The sequence below is a fragment of the Hyperolius riggenbachi genome, chromosome 3 (genome assembly GCF_040937935.1).
Source record: "Hyperolius riggenbachi isolate aHypRig1 chromosome 3, aHypRig1.pri, whole genome shotgun sequence".
Taxonomy (NCBI): domain Eukaryota; kingdom Metazoa; phylum Chordata; class Amphibia; order Anura; family Hyperoliidae; genus Hyperolius; species Hyperolius riggenbachi.
The window spans coordinates 395,334,094-395,349,275 of record NC_090648.1 but is presented as its reverse complement, the minus strand read 5'-3'; the positions used below and the strand labels follow the sequence as shown (position 1 = coordinate 395,349,275).

The following is a 15,182-nucleotide window of genomic DNA, read 5'->3' as shown; positions in this document are numbered from 1 at the left end:
TTACTCCTGAGGCCTTATTGCTGGGTAGTATTGAGGATAGCCTTTTATCCACTCACAAGCTGACAGCATTCAGGACACTAGTAGCTTATGCACGAAAATTGATAGTGTTAAAATGGAATTAAGAAATCCCCCCACGCATGAAACACTGGAAAACGTACGTCCACAAGGACCTAATATATATTAAACGAGTATATGTTAAGAGGAAATGCCCCAAGAAATTTGCTAAAACATGGAACAAGTGGCTTTCGTATTACGATTTAGAATTAATTGATTAATACTTACTTACTAATCTAACTGCTGATATCACGGTTTTCTGGAGAGGCATGCGACTGGACCAGACCCCCCCTTTTTCTGGGTTACAGAACCCCATCCTGCCAAGCAATATTCCTTCCCCTGGACTGTATTGCACCAATGTTATAATGTTGAATTTGTTATGCTGTAGTGGCACTGTCGCCACTTAAAACTCAATAAAAATATTCTTTCAAAAAAAAAAAAAGTGTGAGTGCTTGGTGCAACAGTAATGATGAATACACGTAGAACAAATTAGAAATTCCTGAGGAGCAGGAATCCCAGGAACACAAATGGGCCACAGACACTACTGCAGGCAAGGATCAATAGACAATAAGATCCTAATCTGCAAAGTAGTGAGATCACCAGGTGGAATGAGGTGATCAACAATGCTGCTACCGAGAGTCCCCAAGGCTAAGAGACCTCGGTTTAAAGCTGAACACACCAAGATGAGAATGGGTGATTCAGACCTTAATGCAGTGCAGTATTTCCGAGGAGCGGAAATACTGGAACCCCTCAGGCTAGATACCTAGAACTGAGGGTAGCGTAGTCGGACAGGCAGGTTCAGCAACTCACGGACAGAGACAGTACAGAATCGAGAGACAGGATCAGAGTAGTGCAATCGGCAATAGTTCGGCAACGAGATCAGAAAGGCAAGGTACAGAATCAGAAGACTAGAGTGTAGTCAGGCAAGCAAGAGGTCATAACAGATAAACAATGCAATTAGTACTTTAAGCTATCAAGAAACTGACTCAGTGTGGATTCCCAGCTCCTGTCGGTTCTGGCACACTGTTGGATCTAGCTAAGGTCTGAGAGCTAGCACATATAGTATTCACAACAGCAGACAGGGAATGACTGGTATACAGGTCCTATATGTACTGGAAGAGCTCCTCAGCTCCGCCCCAGTCATTCATCCAATCAGAAGAGCGGAAGGAGTCAGCTGACCGGCTTGGTCAGCTGACAGCCCTTCTACTAGCATAAAGATCCTGTCGCTTGGCCCGCGCGCGCGTAAGCCTCAGCCTCTGAGTGACAGAGAGGCTGTGTGCAGTATCCGTGTTGGTAAGAAGATTAGTAGATGCCGGCTGAGTAGCGGGAACCGCTGCCATGCCGCCGGCCGCAGCGGCGGTGTCCCTGCTGCCCTGAGGCAAGATGTCACAAACTGACTGTGAGGTGGAAACCGCCGGCTGAGACGCAGAAACCGCCGCCCTGCTACCGCTTGCGGCGGCGGTAACTCTGCTAACCTTCACAGTTATAATGTGTTTTTTGTGGGCTGCGGACTCCAGTGTGAGTTCAGCGCAGTGAGTTTACAGTTTCTGTCTGTATATTGTGTTTATTGTTTATTATGTCCTGGCTGCGAATTTCTCTCCCCCTCCCGCGCATTCTGGAGCGGAGGGGGGATCCAGTGTGGCGTACATGTGTTTGCCCATACGCAGGTAGTTTTTTCGCTTGACAGCAGTAGACTGTATTCTTTTTATCTCTGTCTTTCTTTCGGTTTTTCTCGGAGGCTGTGGGTTGGTTTTGTCTTCTCTCGTTTAACAGCGATAGTCTGGGAGGTATGCCAGATGTGTGTGTAGTGTCCCCCGCAGCAGAGATAAGTCGGCAGGTGGACAGGAGGGAGTGTAGCGGTAGTTGTTGAGAGAGCAGCCGGGGAAAAGGACTGGGTAGAGAGAGCCTGGAGAAAAGCAAGTTGGTTCCAGTTAGTGCTATATGTTAAATGTTTTTTTTTTAATTTCTGCATAAGTTTATGTTGTTTTCACGGATCGTGGAGCGTGTTGGGCCAGCTGCGGCTGATGGATGTTCGTCTCAGAATAAGTTTTGTAACTGGGATGGTAACGGTTAAGGTGTTATTTAGAGTTATACAGCAATGGTTTTTGTGTGAGAAGAGGACACAGCACGCTCTAGTAGTTCTGAGTTATGTCTGAGATAAGCGGATGGCTGTTTTTGTGGAGAGATTCGCACGTCACTGGGTGATTCTAATGTATAAAGCAGTTAGGATTACAGCTGGGACGGGGTCTTTCTAAGTTTTCCAAGCAGGTATCCAAGAGTGTATGTAGCGGAATGCTGATTTTCTGCAATATGTAATTATGCTATGTGTAACTAAGCATAACATGTTTGTTCTGTTTGATTTTTTTTCCTAATGTGTATAGGATTAAGAGGTTGCTATGGGAGATTGCATAGCAGCCATCTTAGCTGGCATTCCAGGACACAAAATGGCGGAATTGAGGAGGGCCCGCCCCCACTAGTCATGGCCCCCACACGTCATGGCAGGGGGGGAGGAGGGGCTGGGGATCCACGTCACGTCAGGCTGTGCTCACGGCAATGGGCAGAGCAGCTGAGAGGAAGGGATGGTAGAGATAATGAGACACTCTACTGAGTATCTCGGATCCCGGAGTATTTCCCCAGAGCCTGGGTCCAGGGAAAGGAATGCCAGAATATGTGCACCAAGCAGTTGCTGTGAGACTAGTATGGTCACTGATAGGAGTGTTTTCTAGCAAGGTGCATGGAAACACAGAGCAGTCAGATATTTCCCAGGAAGTGATTTGCAAGAGCAGATCATGGAAGTATCTGTACTGGGTTACGTATGGGATTATTCCTTTAAGTGAGGCACCTTAACGGGTGGTGCAGCATGAGTTCCCAATAGAGTAAAAGGGGGGGCAGTGCATCAGGGGATGCCGGAGTTGGAAAAAAAGGGAGTTGACCAATCCAGGTATCCGTCGCCGTGGCTGCAGAGCGGTAACGGTTTTTCCAGTTTTTGTCGTGGACAGGGCCAGAGCTTGACTAAGAGGTCAATGCTGGGCTGGGGCTGTTTGTGCGTTTTCTCGTCCACTGATTGGTCAAATATTTTTGTTCCAGCTCCTACCAAGTGTAGCACAAAGAACTGAACTGGCAGCAGTTCATGGGGCAATTATTAAGATGAAGGATTTGCCATTTACAAAGTGACAGTGTATCAGTACAGTGTTTGCCATATGACTACCTACCAAGTGGGCATTCAGGGATCTGCATACAGGCATATGAAGCTGGAATGCTTAGCCCTGCACCCTGTGTAGTTTGAGTGCAAAGTGCTCCTTCCAGGGAGGCAGCCATTTTGTCTTGTAGTCTGGGGGTAGTAGCATTGGCAAATATTGGTCAGAGGGTACAACAAACAGGATTTATAGCTGAGCTGGTAGGGCTCAAGGGAGTTCTAGGTAAGTAAATGCGAAAATGAGTAAGAGCAATGCAGGCTCACCTGCAAAGCAGCAACAGGTGTGTGGCATCCGTACTCTGTGCATATGACGGGCGCGTATGTACAGAAGGGGGAATGTGGGGAGAGATTGCAATGAGGTGAGAGGTTCCAAAGGTGAAGTTCGCGGGAGCATATTTTAAACAGGTAAGTACTTAGGATAGTACTGAGGTAGGGGAGAGAAGTTTAACTCCAATCTACCAAAAAGAGTAAACAGAGTTCATGAGAACCATAAAGCAACGAAAATTACGATATATATTGATCAATCTAAAGTGTACAGAGTACAAGCCGCAGGGCGAATCCCAAATCATTAATAAGAATTTATTTGTTTGTATTTCGATTTCAGGAGTTTGGCAATATGGAATCGAGACAGCTGCAGTACTGGCAGCAAAGATGGAGATGTCAGTCGGATAAGCAAAAGGTTCCAGATGCCAATCCGAGTTGATTATGCATTAATACAGTTAATTACACCTTTCTTATACCACAAGGTTTTTTTCACAAATGGTATGTAGCAGAACAAAGTATGTGTAGTTTGCCAGCAGAATCCCATAAAATAATGTCATCTTTCTATTTAAATATAGGTATAGGTAAATATAGGTATCATATAAACATGTAAGCATTGAAAAGTTCTTTAGCAATTCAAATTGCAAGCTAATTGCAGTAGCTGTTTTCAAATATGTTTGCAGTAGCTGCCGGTAATTATTACTGCACCAGAATGTTGCACTTCAAAACGGTAAATTACCTTTACCTTGCTTTTCAACGGTGCACCGGAAAGTTTCTATTGCGGCATGCGCCATTTTTCCTGCTCTGGGGTAGGCGTAGAGACGGGAGGGTTAGTGTTAGGCAGCGGGGTGGGAGTAGTCCGGGTTAGGCAGCGTGCGTGGAGCTGTGTGAACAGAGGGTTCAGTGTGACAGGCGGCAGAGGTTAAATAATACATGCACGCCTCCCTTTGAGAAAGCCGGAAGTGGCCGGCGAAACATGTCAGGGTATCTGGCGTGACTCTGGCTACCGCACTGCCGCCCTGCCGGGCTTGCCCCCTGCTACTCTCTGCCAGTCCGCTACAGCCACCTCATGGTCCTGCTGTGTCCAGTGCTAGCCATTACAAGCAGTGGCGGGTAATCACGCCTGGGAATCCGTATCTGCATCAGCAACATCTGATCTTGGTGAGACTCCTTCCTGGTTCCTCCCCTAGCCTTGGGCCCTGGCGGTGGGTTGAGGAACCTTGAGCACAAGCAGCAATCTTGGAGTGCCGTCGCCCGGAGTGGGTACAGTATATGGCTTTTCATGCAATCAATACACCGGTGAACTAATTCAATGCTTGACCTATATGCGGATTTGCCGCTACAGTCTACCCTGCTTGCTTAAGCCTTACCTATTCCTGGACCTGAACTGTATCTGGTCATCTGCGGAATCTTCTGGCTGGCAAATTAACACTCTGCATCTGTTGCTTCTACGGCACTATTTACAACTTTGCTTATGCTAACCTTCTCTGAGCAGGACACCAATCATCTGCTATATTGATACGGTTATTTTTGAACTTTTTTTGGGATCCCTAAGAACACTAGGTGGTTCAAACTAGGAGTGGTGGTGTGTGGTGATGTAAGAGAGTCGCGGAGTGGTGCGTTCTGGCGAGCGGCTGATGTGTGGGCTGTTTTTAGGGGTAACTCTTTGGGTTTTTTGACAATAATTAATAAAGGTTTTGTATTTTTATAAATCTTGTGTTTATAGTGAACTTATTACACATGCCTCCCAACCCCCCCTTTCCCTTGACCTTTACGCTGTTAAATGATACATTACCTGCTCCTGGACAATCACTTTTCCTCTCCACTTGTTAGTTTGAATGAGCCCAGCAGCCAGCCAATTACCATGTGGCTTCAGTCCCCACATGGTAATTGGTTGGCTGCAGGACTCTTTCAAACTAAACTGGAAGTGGAGAGGAGACGGGATCGCCGGGACCAAGTAATGTATCACAGATGAAGGTAATTACATCTTATTGCTAAGGTTATTCAATGCATTAGGACATTTACAAAACGTTAAATAACTTTAGTAGCAAGATGCCATTATCGGCATCACCCTGCGCCATTTTTTCCTGGCACCTCTTTGGTATGTACGCCAGATTGTACAAGGATTTGAGTGTCAATAAGCCAATCTTAAACAGAGAAAAAAAACACAGGGACACCGAGAGCACAATATATTGTAGTGTCCTAAAACATGTATGAATCAAGGAGGGTATGTGAAAGGTAAGTATAGGATACTCACAAACCAGGGTTACCTCATAGGCAACCACTGTGACGGCAGGTGGGGAGAACAAGCCTGTCCCCACTCAGGGCTAAGAAGTAGCTCTGTGTAGATAGGAAGAAACGTCAGACATTTTCTGCCCTTCCACCCAGGGTGGACAGATAATTGATGCAGGAGAACAGAGGCGCCAAAAGTATAAAACAATATGCTAAGAGTTTTAAAACATGGATGTGGTAGAGGTGGAACCTAGCCACTCCAGAGGACAATAAATTAGGTACTTTTTCAAGTAAAGCAATAAACGGTATATTTATCAGGGATGAGCAGAAACTACGCCAGTGCAAATTTACGCATCGTAGTTCGCATCTACGCATCGTAGTTCATAGGCGAAGTTTCAAACCTGCGCTTACGAATTTACGCGTAGCGAAGTACCGCTACGCGTAGCTTACGCCCACTATGCGTAGTTAACATGTGTAATGCGTAGTGAACTACGAATGCGTTACTCGCGTCTAATTTTCCGCATGCGATTGTATGCATACAAATTTACGCATTGGAAAGGGGAATGTACGCATAGAAGGGTTCCCAGTATATGCATTTCTAAAGAAATTAATGCGTACAATTTTCTGCATACGGGCATAAGTATCCTCATACACTACGCTTCGCACTACGCGTAATTGCGTATTTTAACGCGTATTCTACGAAATGCATACGAAGCGAATATTTGTTTTGGAAGCCGTAGTTTGGCGAAGCGTAATTGCGTAAAACTACGCGTATTTCCAGCGTAGCGAAGTTGGCTGACTACGACCATCCCTGATATTTATACACTCCACAATAATACACAGAGATGGCTCAGATTTGTCCCACCGCTATATACTCCTATCTGAATTGCCTGAAGAAGTAGGGTCACGCCCGGGAAACGCGTTGTATTATTGTGGAGTGTATAAATAAACCGGCCGCCCCCCTATAAAAACGCAACAGCGTCGGCCATGTTCCAGTCTGTGGTCAGCTGAAATAGAGAGAGGAAGGGAGAGACATTGCTGGAGATAAGGAAAGCTTTAGTTAGGCTTGCTCCTCGCTGTTATTTATTGCTGAAAGCACCCCAAAAAAATCCCTTTTGAGGGCTAATATTGTTCTGATGTTTTTTTTTGTGTTATAACGTTTTATTGAACAAAATAACAGAATACAAGCAGACGTAAACAGTATGTTTCACAGGTATAAGCTGAGACAATAAAATAGATTCTTCCGTGTATCTTTAAACATGTCTTCTGATGTTTTTTTTTGTGTGTGTGTGTGTGGGTGTGTGTGACACTGCATTTAGCCCACAGTCGCAGGTGGCCCTTGTAGTTCTGCCAGCACACTCTATTACCAGTGCATATTTTCCAACTGTATTTGTGATTGAACTTACTATAGGATAGCTCTCTGTGTGGGTGAAACACTGCATACAGTCCACAGTTGCAGCTGGCCCTTTTAGTCCGCCAGCACACTATCAGCACAGCAGTGCATATATTTCACCTGTATTTGTGATTGAACTTACTACACGATAGCTCTCTGTGTGGGTGACACACTGCATACAGCCCACAGTCCACGCAGCCATTTGATTGCGCACACTGGTTTTACAGCACTTCAGCCTTTTTACAACCATTGTAATATCACAACTGCATATCTCTCTGTGTGTGTTAAAGTACACAGCCCAGTTATACACACACAACTGTTGTGTATTTGACACTGATTGTGTGCCTCTGTGATTACCACTATTGCATATTGTTAGTACTACTGCATACCCCAATATGGGAAAAAAATGGCAAGCACAGGCAGTCCACCCCACAGGTCTTTTTGAGGTTGTGCTGGTTTGATTTTGTGCAGCCTTCTAACAATGCACAGTGTTCAGAGGGCACGTACCCTCAACCCCCAAATTCTGAGGACTTAGTTAACACAGCAGCACACCTCATCTTCATCAGCTTCCGCACGGAACCCTGACGTATCTTCCTCCTCCTGCTCTGATTCGGGCACCCCACAACTACTTACTACTCAGTCGGCAGCCACCACCACCACTACTACTGTGGGCAGCACGGTGGCGTAGTGGTTAGCTCTCTCGCCTTGCAGCGCTGGGTCCCTGGTTCGAATCCCAGCCAGGGCACTATCTGCAAAGAGTTTGTATGTTCTCTCCGTGTCTGCGTGGGTTTCCTCCGGGCACTCCGGTTTCCTCCCACATTCCAAAAACATACAGATAAGTTAATTGGCTCCCTCTAAAAATTGGCCCTAGACTACAGTACTTACACTACATAATATAGACATATGGCAATGGTAGGGATTAGATTGTGAGCTCCTTTGAGGGACAGTTAGTGACAAGATATATGCATACACTGTACAGCGCTGCGTAATATGTCGGCGCTATATAAATACTAAATAATAATAATAATAATACTACTAGCACCACAGCCACTCCACTTGAGCTGTCGAAAGGAGTTATTCACACATTCCTGTGATGAATTTACTGATCCACAACCTTTATTGTTACAAGATAAAGGTGCTAAGGATGTTACACCACCTCATATGCCTCAGGTAGGCGTCACTACACACATGGACGTAAGGTGTGAGGATGTTGATGAACTACCCGTTGTTGGTGCAGTTTTGGAAGTGTCTTGATACAAGTGAAGCTATGGTTGATGATGATGTGGGCATGAATGCCGTGTGGGAGCCCAAAAGACGAAATTAACAGGGAGACAGTTCAGGGGGGAGACAGAGAGGAGGAGGAGATAGTTACATAGTTACATAGTTATTTTGGTTGAAAAAAGACATACGTCCATCGAGTTCAACCAGTATAAAGTACAACACCAGCCTGCTCCCTCACATATCCCTGTTGATCCAGAGGAAGGCGAAAAAACCCTTACAAGGCATGGTCCAATTAGCCCCTAAAGGGAAAAATTCCTTCCCGACTCCAGATGGCAATCAGATAAAATCCCTGGATCAACATCATTAGGCATTACCTAGTAATTGTAGCCATGGATGTCTTTCAACGCAAGGAAAGCATCTAAGCCCCCTTTAAATGCAGGTATAGAGTTTGCCATAACGACTTCCTGTGGCAATGCATTCCACATCTTAATCACTCTTACTGTAAAGAACCCTTTCCTAAATAAATGGCTAAAACGTTTTTCCTCCATGCGCAGATCATGTCCTCTAGTTCTTTGAGAAGGCCTAGGGACAAAAAGCTCATCCGCCAAGGTATTATATTGCCCTCTGATGTATTTATACATGTTAATTAGATCCCCTCTAAGGCGTCTTTTCTCTAGACTAAATAAACCCAGTTTATCTAACCTTTCTCGATAAGTGAGACCTTCCATCCCACGCATCAATTTTGTTGCTCGTCTCTGCACCTGCTCTAAAACTGCAATATCTTTTTTGTAATGTGGTGCCCAGAACTGAATTCCATATTCCAGATGTGGCCTTACTAGAGAGTTAAACAGGGGCAATATTATGCTAGCATCTCGAGTTTTTATTTCCCTTTTAATGCATCCCAAAATTTTGTTAGCTTTAGCTGCAGCTGCTTGGCATTGAGTACGATTATTTAACTTGTTGTCAATGAGTACTCCTAAGTCCTTCTCCAAGTTTGATGTCCCCAACTGTATCCCATTTATTTGGTATGGTGCTAGACCATTAGTACGTCCAAAATGCATGACCTTACATTTGTCAACATTGAATTTCATCTGCCATGTATGTGCCCATATAGCCATCCTATCCAGATCCTGTTGCAATATGACACTATCTTCCTGAGAGTTAATGATTCTGCACAATTTTGTATCATCTGCAAAAATAGCAACATTGCTCACTACTGCATCTACTAGGTCATTAATAAATAAATTGAAGAGCACTGGACCCAGAACAGACCCCTGTGGGACCCCACTGCTAACAGTCTCCCATTTTGAGTATGATCCATTGACCACAACTCTTTGTTTTCTGTCCATTAGCCAGTTCCCTATCCATGAACACAGACTCTTCCCCAGTCCTTGCATCCTCAACTTTTGCACCAGACTTTTGTGGGGAACAGTGTCGAAGGCCTTTGCAAAGTCCAAGTATATCACATCTACAGCATTCCCAATATCCATATTAGCATTCACTACCTCATAAAAGCTGAGCATGTTAGTCAAACAGGACCTGTCTTTAGTAAACCCATGTTGATGCTGAGAAATAAGATTATTTTCTACTATGAAGTCATGTATAGTATCTCTTAGTAACCCCTCAAATAGTTTGCATACAACTGATGTTAAGCTTACAGGTCTATAATTTCCTGGATCAGATTTTTTGCCCTTCTTAAATAATGGGAAAACGTGGGCTGTACGCCAATCCACTGGGACTCTGCCAGTTGCAAGAGAGTCACAAAAGATAAGATAAAGGGGTTTATCTATAACTGAACTTAATTCCCTTAGGACCCGAGGATGCATGCCATCCGGGCCAGGTGCCTTGTCTATTTTTAATTTATTTAGTCTTGCCTTCACTTCTTCCTGCCTTAAGTATTTAATATTACAGTTAGAAGATTGAGACTCTTCCGCCTCTGTAGTTTGCAACAGTGCTGTTTCTTTTGTGAAGACAGAAGCAAAGAAAGCATTTAATAACTCTGCCTTACCTTGGTCATCCACCATTGAGTTCCCATCCTCATCCTTTAGGAGTCCTATACAGTCAACCTTTCTTTTTTTAGAGTTAATGTACTTGTAAAACTTTTTTGGGTTAGATTTGATATCCTTAGCGATTTGTTTTTCAGCTTCAATCTTTGCCTGCCTAATTTCTTTTTTACAATTTTTATTGCACTCCTTATAATTGCTTAGTGCAGCCTCGGTCCCCTCCTGTTTTAAGACCTTATAGGCATTCTTTTTCCTCTTCATTTTATCTTTAACCTTTCTATTCATCCATAGAGGCCTTTTTTTTATTCCTAGACATTTTGTTTCCATATGGGATATACATACTACAGTATTGATTGAGTATAAGTTTAAAAGCTTGCCATTTCCCTTCAGTGTCTTCCCCTTGTAGTACATTATCCCAGTTCACCAAACTTAGTGCCTGCCTAATTTGAGTGAACTTTGCTTTTCTAAAGTTCATAGTTTTAGTGGTCCCGCTGCCCCTTGGCCTATCAGTCACCAGCTCAAACGTTATCATGTTGTGATCACTATTTCTCAAATGTTCTTGAACCTGCACATTTGATACATTATCTGGTCTATTAGAAATGATCAGATCCAGTAACGCATTCCCCCTAGTTGGTTCAGTTACCATTTGAGTCAAGTAATTGTCCTGTAGTGCTGCCAGAAATCTGCTGCTTTTACCAGAATGGGTAGCCTCAATACTCCAGTCAATGTCTGGAAAGTTGAAGTCGCCCATAATTATGACCTCATTTTTACCTGCAGCTTTTTCAATCTGCTGTAGTAATCGCAGTTCTGCAGCTTCATTAATAAGAGGTGGCCTGTAGCATACCCCAATAAGCAATTGGCAACTTTTATTTCCACCATGAATATTTACCCAAACGGACTCCACATCTTCGCAATCTTCCTCCATCTCATCGTTGAGGACAGCTGTAAGAGAATTCTTAACAAAGAGACAAACCCCTCCACCTTTTTTCCCTGTTCTATCCCTCCTAAACACATTGTATCCTTTTAAATTAGCTATCCAGTCATGGCTTTCATCCGGTAACAGTAAATTCGGGCGCCTGAGGCTAGTGGACAAATCGGGCGCCGCCATTCACTCCTATAATAAATATCGTTTAATGGGCGCCCGATAGGAAAAAAGGGCGCCGGAGAAAACTAACGTTTTAAAAGCGGCGCCCGGAGACTTAATGTTTTATTACTGTTTCTCATGATTACACATTATTTAATGATTTATACATTTTTAAATATTATTTTTAAACGAAAAACAGTACAATATTTTTTTCCAAACATTATTTTTAAACGAAAAACAGTACTTTTTTTTTTTTTTTTTTTTTACATTATTTTTAAACGAAAAAACCAACAGGGGGGTCTTAGGTTTAGGCACCAACAGGGGGGTCTTAGGTTTAGGCACCAACAGGGGGGTCTTAGGTTTAGGCACCAACAGGGGGTCTTAGGTTTAGGCACCAAAAGGGGGGTCTTAGGTTTAGGCACCAACAGGGGGGTCTTAGGTTTAGGCACCAACAGGGGGTCGTAGGTTTAGGCACCAACAGGGGGGTCTTAGGTTTAGGCACCAACAGGGGGGTCTTAGGTTTAGGCACTAACAGGGGGGTCTTAGGTTTAGGCACCAACAGGGGGGTCTTAGGTTTAGGCACTAACAGGGGGGTCTAGGGGTTAGGGGTAGGTACAGGGAGGGTTACTTAGGCACCAACAGGGGGGGTCTTAGGTTTAGGCATCAACAGGGGGGTCTAGGGGTAGGTACAGGGAGGGTTACTTAGTAATTTTTTTTTAAACGTTATTATACGTTTCACTATTTAAACGAAAGATTAACGTTTTTACAATTGCCGATTTAATGCACATTATTTAATGATTTATAACTTTAAAAAACATTACTTTTAAACGAAATACAGTACAATACATTTTTAAACGTTATCCATGCTTATCGTTAAAAACCCGGCGCCCTTTTTTCCCAGCGCCCCTTTTTAACGTACGCCTTTCATCCATCCATGTCTCGGTTATTCCCACAATGTCATAGCCTTTGTCATTCAGAATGAACTCTAGTTCGTCTATTTTATTTGCAAGGCTCCGAGCATTGGTTACCATGCACTTTATATTTTTACCACCACATTTACCAATTTTGTTTACATGAAATGGGCTACTTGAATTTTTACCAACCTCCTTAATCTTTACACTGTCCCCACCCCCCTCTCCACCCTCCATAATGATAGGTTCCCACTGTCTTTTTACCTCATTTTGTCTATGTATTGAGACTTTATCCTCCCGCCTCCCCCCAGATCCTAGTTTAAAATCTCCTCCAACCGTTTAGCCATCTTCTCCCCCAATGCAGCTGCACCCTCCCCATTAAGGTGCAGCCCATCCCTGCTGTAGAACCTGTAGCCGACTGCAAAGTCTGCCCAGTTCTCCAGGAACCCAAACCCTTCCTTCCTACACCAATTTCTCAGCCACTTATTTAACTCCCTAAGCTCCCTCTGTCTCTCAGATGTAGCACGTGGCACTGGCAGTATTTCAGAAAACACCACCTTGGAGGTCCTTGCTTTAAGTTTATCTCCAAGTACCTGAAAATCATTTTTGAGGACCTTCCATCTCCCACTAACTTTGTCATTGGTGCCAATGTGTACCATGACAGCCGGGTCTTCCCCAGCCCCACCCAGTAATCTGTCAATTCTTTCCGCTACATGGGTTGCTGTAAGCAGCAGGGGGAGCTTGTCGCAAACAGCTTGTGGCAGTATCGCCACCTAGGGTCAGCCAGCCAACACACCCTTCAACGACTGCTGCTGCCACCACCAGAATGCTGTTATCCCAGAGCTCACCAGTGTGGCATTTTTTTGTGCCTCTGTCTCAGATTACAGCGATGCCATCTGTAATCTCTGTCAATGAAAACTGAGTTGTGGAAAGTGCAACACCCACCTAGGGACAACTGCCTTATGAAGGCACTTGATCTCCCATCACAAACATCAATGGGATGAGCACAAGAAGAAAAGCAGCACACAAATGCAAAGCCACCCTCTGCCTCCTTTTCCTCCTCCTGGTCCAGCATCTTTAGCCACTTTATCCTCTGCTGCCCTTGCACCTTCACAGCCACCCTCCTCCACTCCGCCTCTCACCTTGAGCAGTTCCTGCTCTTCTGCCCATCGGTGTCCTTTAAGGAAATATTTGAGCGGAAGAAGCCAATGTCTGCCAGTCACCCCCTGCCAGGCATCTGACAGCTGGTTTGTCAGAGCTGTTAGCCCGCCAGCTGTTACCATACAAGCTGGTGGACTCTGAGGCCTTCCAAAAATTTGTGGCAATTGGGACACCGCAGTGGAAGATACCAGGCCACAATTATTTTTCCAAAAAGGCGATACCCAAATTATACCATGATGTTGAAAGGCAAGTTGTGTCATCTCGGGCACACAGCGTTGGGTCAAGGGTCCATCTGACCTCAGATGCCTGTTCTGAAAAGCACAGTCAGGGCAGGTATATTACTTATATGGCACATTGGGTAAACCTTCTGACCGCTGGCAAGCATGGAGTACGTGGCTGTGCAGTGGAATTGGTGACACCGCCACGGCTTTCAGGCAGGGCTGCTGCAACCTCCTCTTCTTTACCTCCTACTCTTCCTTCTATATTCTCTTTGCTGTTGTTCTCCTCCTCAGCTGAATCCTAATCTACTGCTGCGCTCTCCTCTCAAACTGCAATCCATAGGACCTATTCCGCATGCCAGGTACAAAGGTGTCACACCATCTTGGACATATCTTACAATACAATATACAATACAATACAATAACATTTGTAAAGCGCTTTTCTCCCATAGGACTCAAAGCGCATAGTTGTGTCTCGGATCAATACAGGGTTGCAGGCTGAGTTGTGTTACAGAGGAGATAGTCAGATGTTCATGAATGCCAGACTGAAGAGGTGTGTTTTCAGTTTAGACTTAAATGCTTCCAGGGATGGAGCTGTCCTGATTGGGTGTGGCAGGGAGTTCCAAAGTGTAGGGGCAGCATGACAAAAGGCTCTGTCTCCAAAGGTTTTGAGGTGGACTCTGGGGGTGACCAAGGTGTTACATCCTTTTGATCTAAGATTGTGGGGGGTGTGATGCAGTTGTAACAGGTCCTTCAGGTATCCAGGGCCCAGATAGTGCAAGGATTTGAATGTCAGTACGCCAATCTTAAACAAAATTATCCATTTTATCGGTAGCCAGTGGAGTGAGTACAGGGTTGGTGTTATGTGGCAATGGCGGGGTTGGCTCATTAACAGCCTTGCGGCGGCATTCTGTACTAATTGCAGGTGGCGTAGGTCTTTCTTATGAAAGCCTGTGTAGAGAACATTGCAGTAGTTCAATCCAATCTTGATGTGATGAAGGCATCCTCTGAAGGAATGAGGTGTTTAATCCTTGCAATATTCCTTAGGTGAAAGAAGGAATGTTTCACAACAGCTGAGATTTGATTCCTGAAGCTTAATTTCCCATCAATCAGTACTCCCAGGCTGCGAACACAGTCTGAGTTGTTCAGATCTGAGCTCCCTCTCCTTAGTGGTGTTGGTTGAGACTGGGGCTGCTTTGCTGTTGGGCCCTGACCCCCGATAACAAGAACCTCAGTTTTGTCAGCATTAAGTTTTAGCCAATTATTATTCATCCACTCCTGATTCTCAGCTAAACATGCGTTTATCTGTGGAGTAGAGTCTGTGACGCCAGGTTTGAATGACAAATATAGCTGGGTGTCATCAGCATAGCAATGATATGTCAGGCCATGTTTTGGTATGATTTCTCCAAGAGGCAGCATGTATATGGTGAAAAGTAAAGGGGTTAATC

The 15,182-nt window shown here is 44.5% G+C and overlaps 1 protein-coding gene across 2 annotated transcripts in view; it reads left to right on the top strand.

The window, feature by feature from the left end:
* KCNMB1 (potassium calcium-activated channel subfamily M regulatory beta subunit 1) overlaps positions 1–15,182 on the top strand; it is a 475,157-nt gene that overhangs the window by 136,123 nt on the left and 323,852 nt on the right. The window contains exon 2 of one of the 2 annotated variants that reach the window (XM_068277414.1): positions 3,855–4,012. The exons of the other annotated variant lie outside the window; for it this stretch is intronic. The gene's annotated coding sequence lies outside the window, so the exon portion shown is untranslated. The remainder of the gene's footprint in view (positions 1–3,854; positions 4,013–15,182) is intronic. 2 annotated transcript variants of the gene reach the window in all.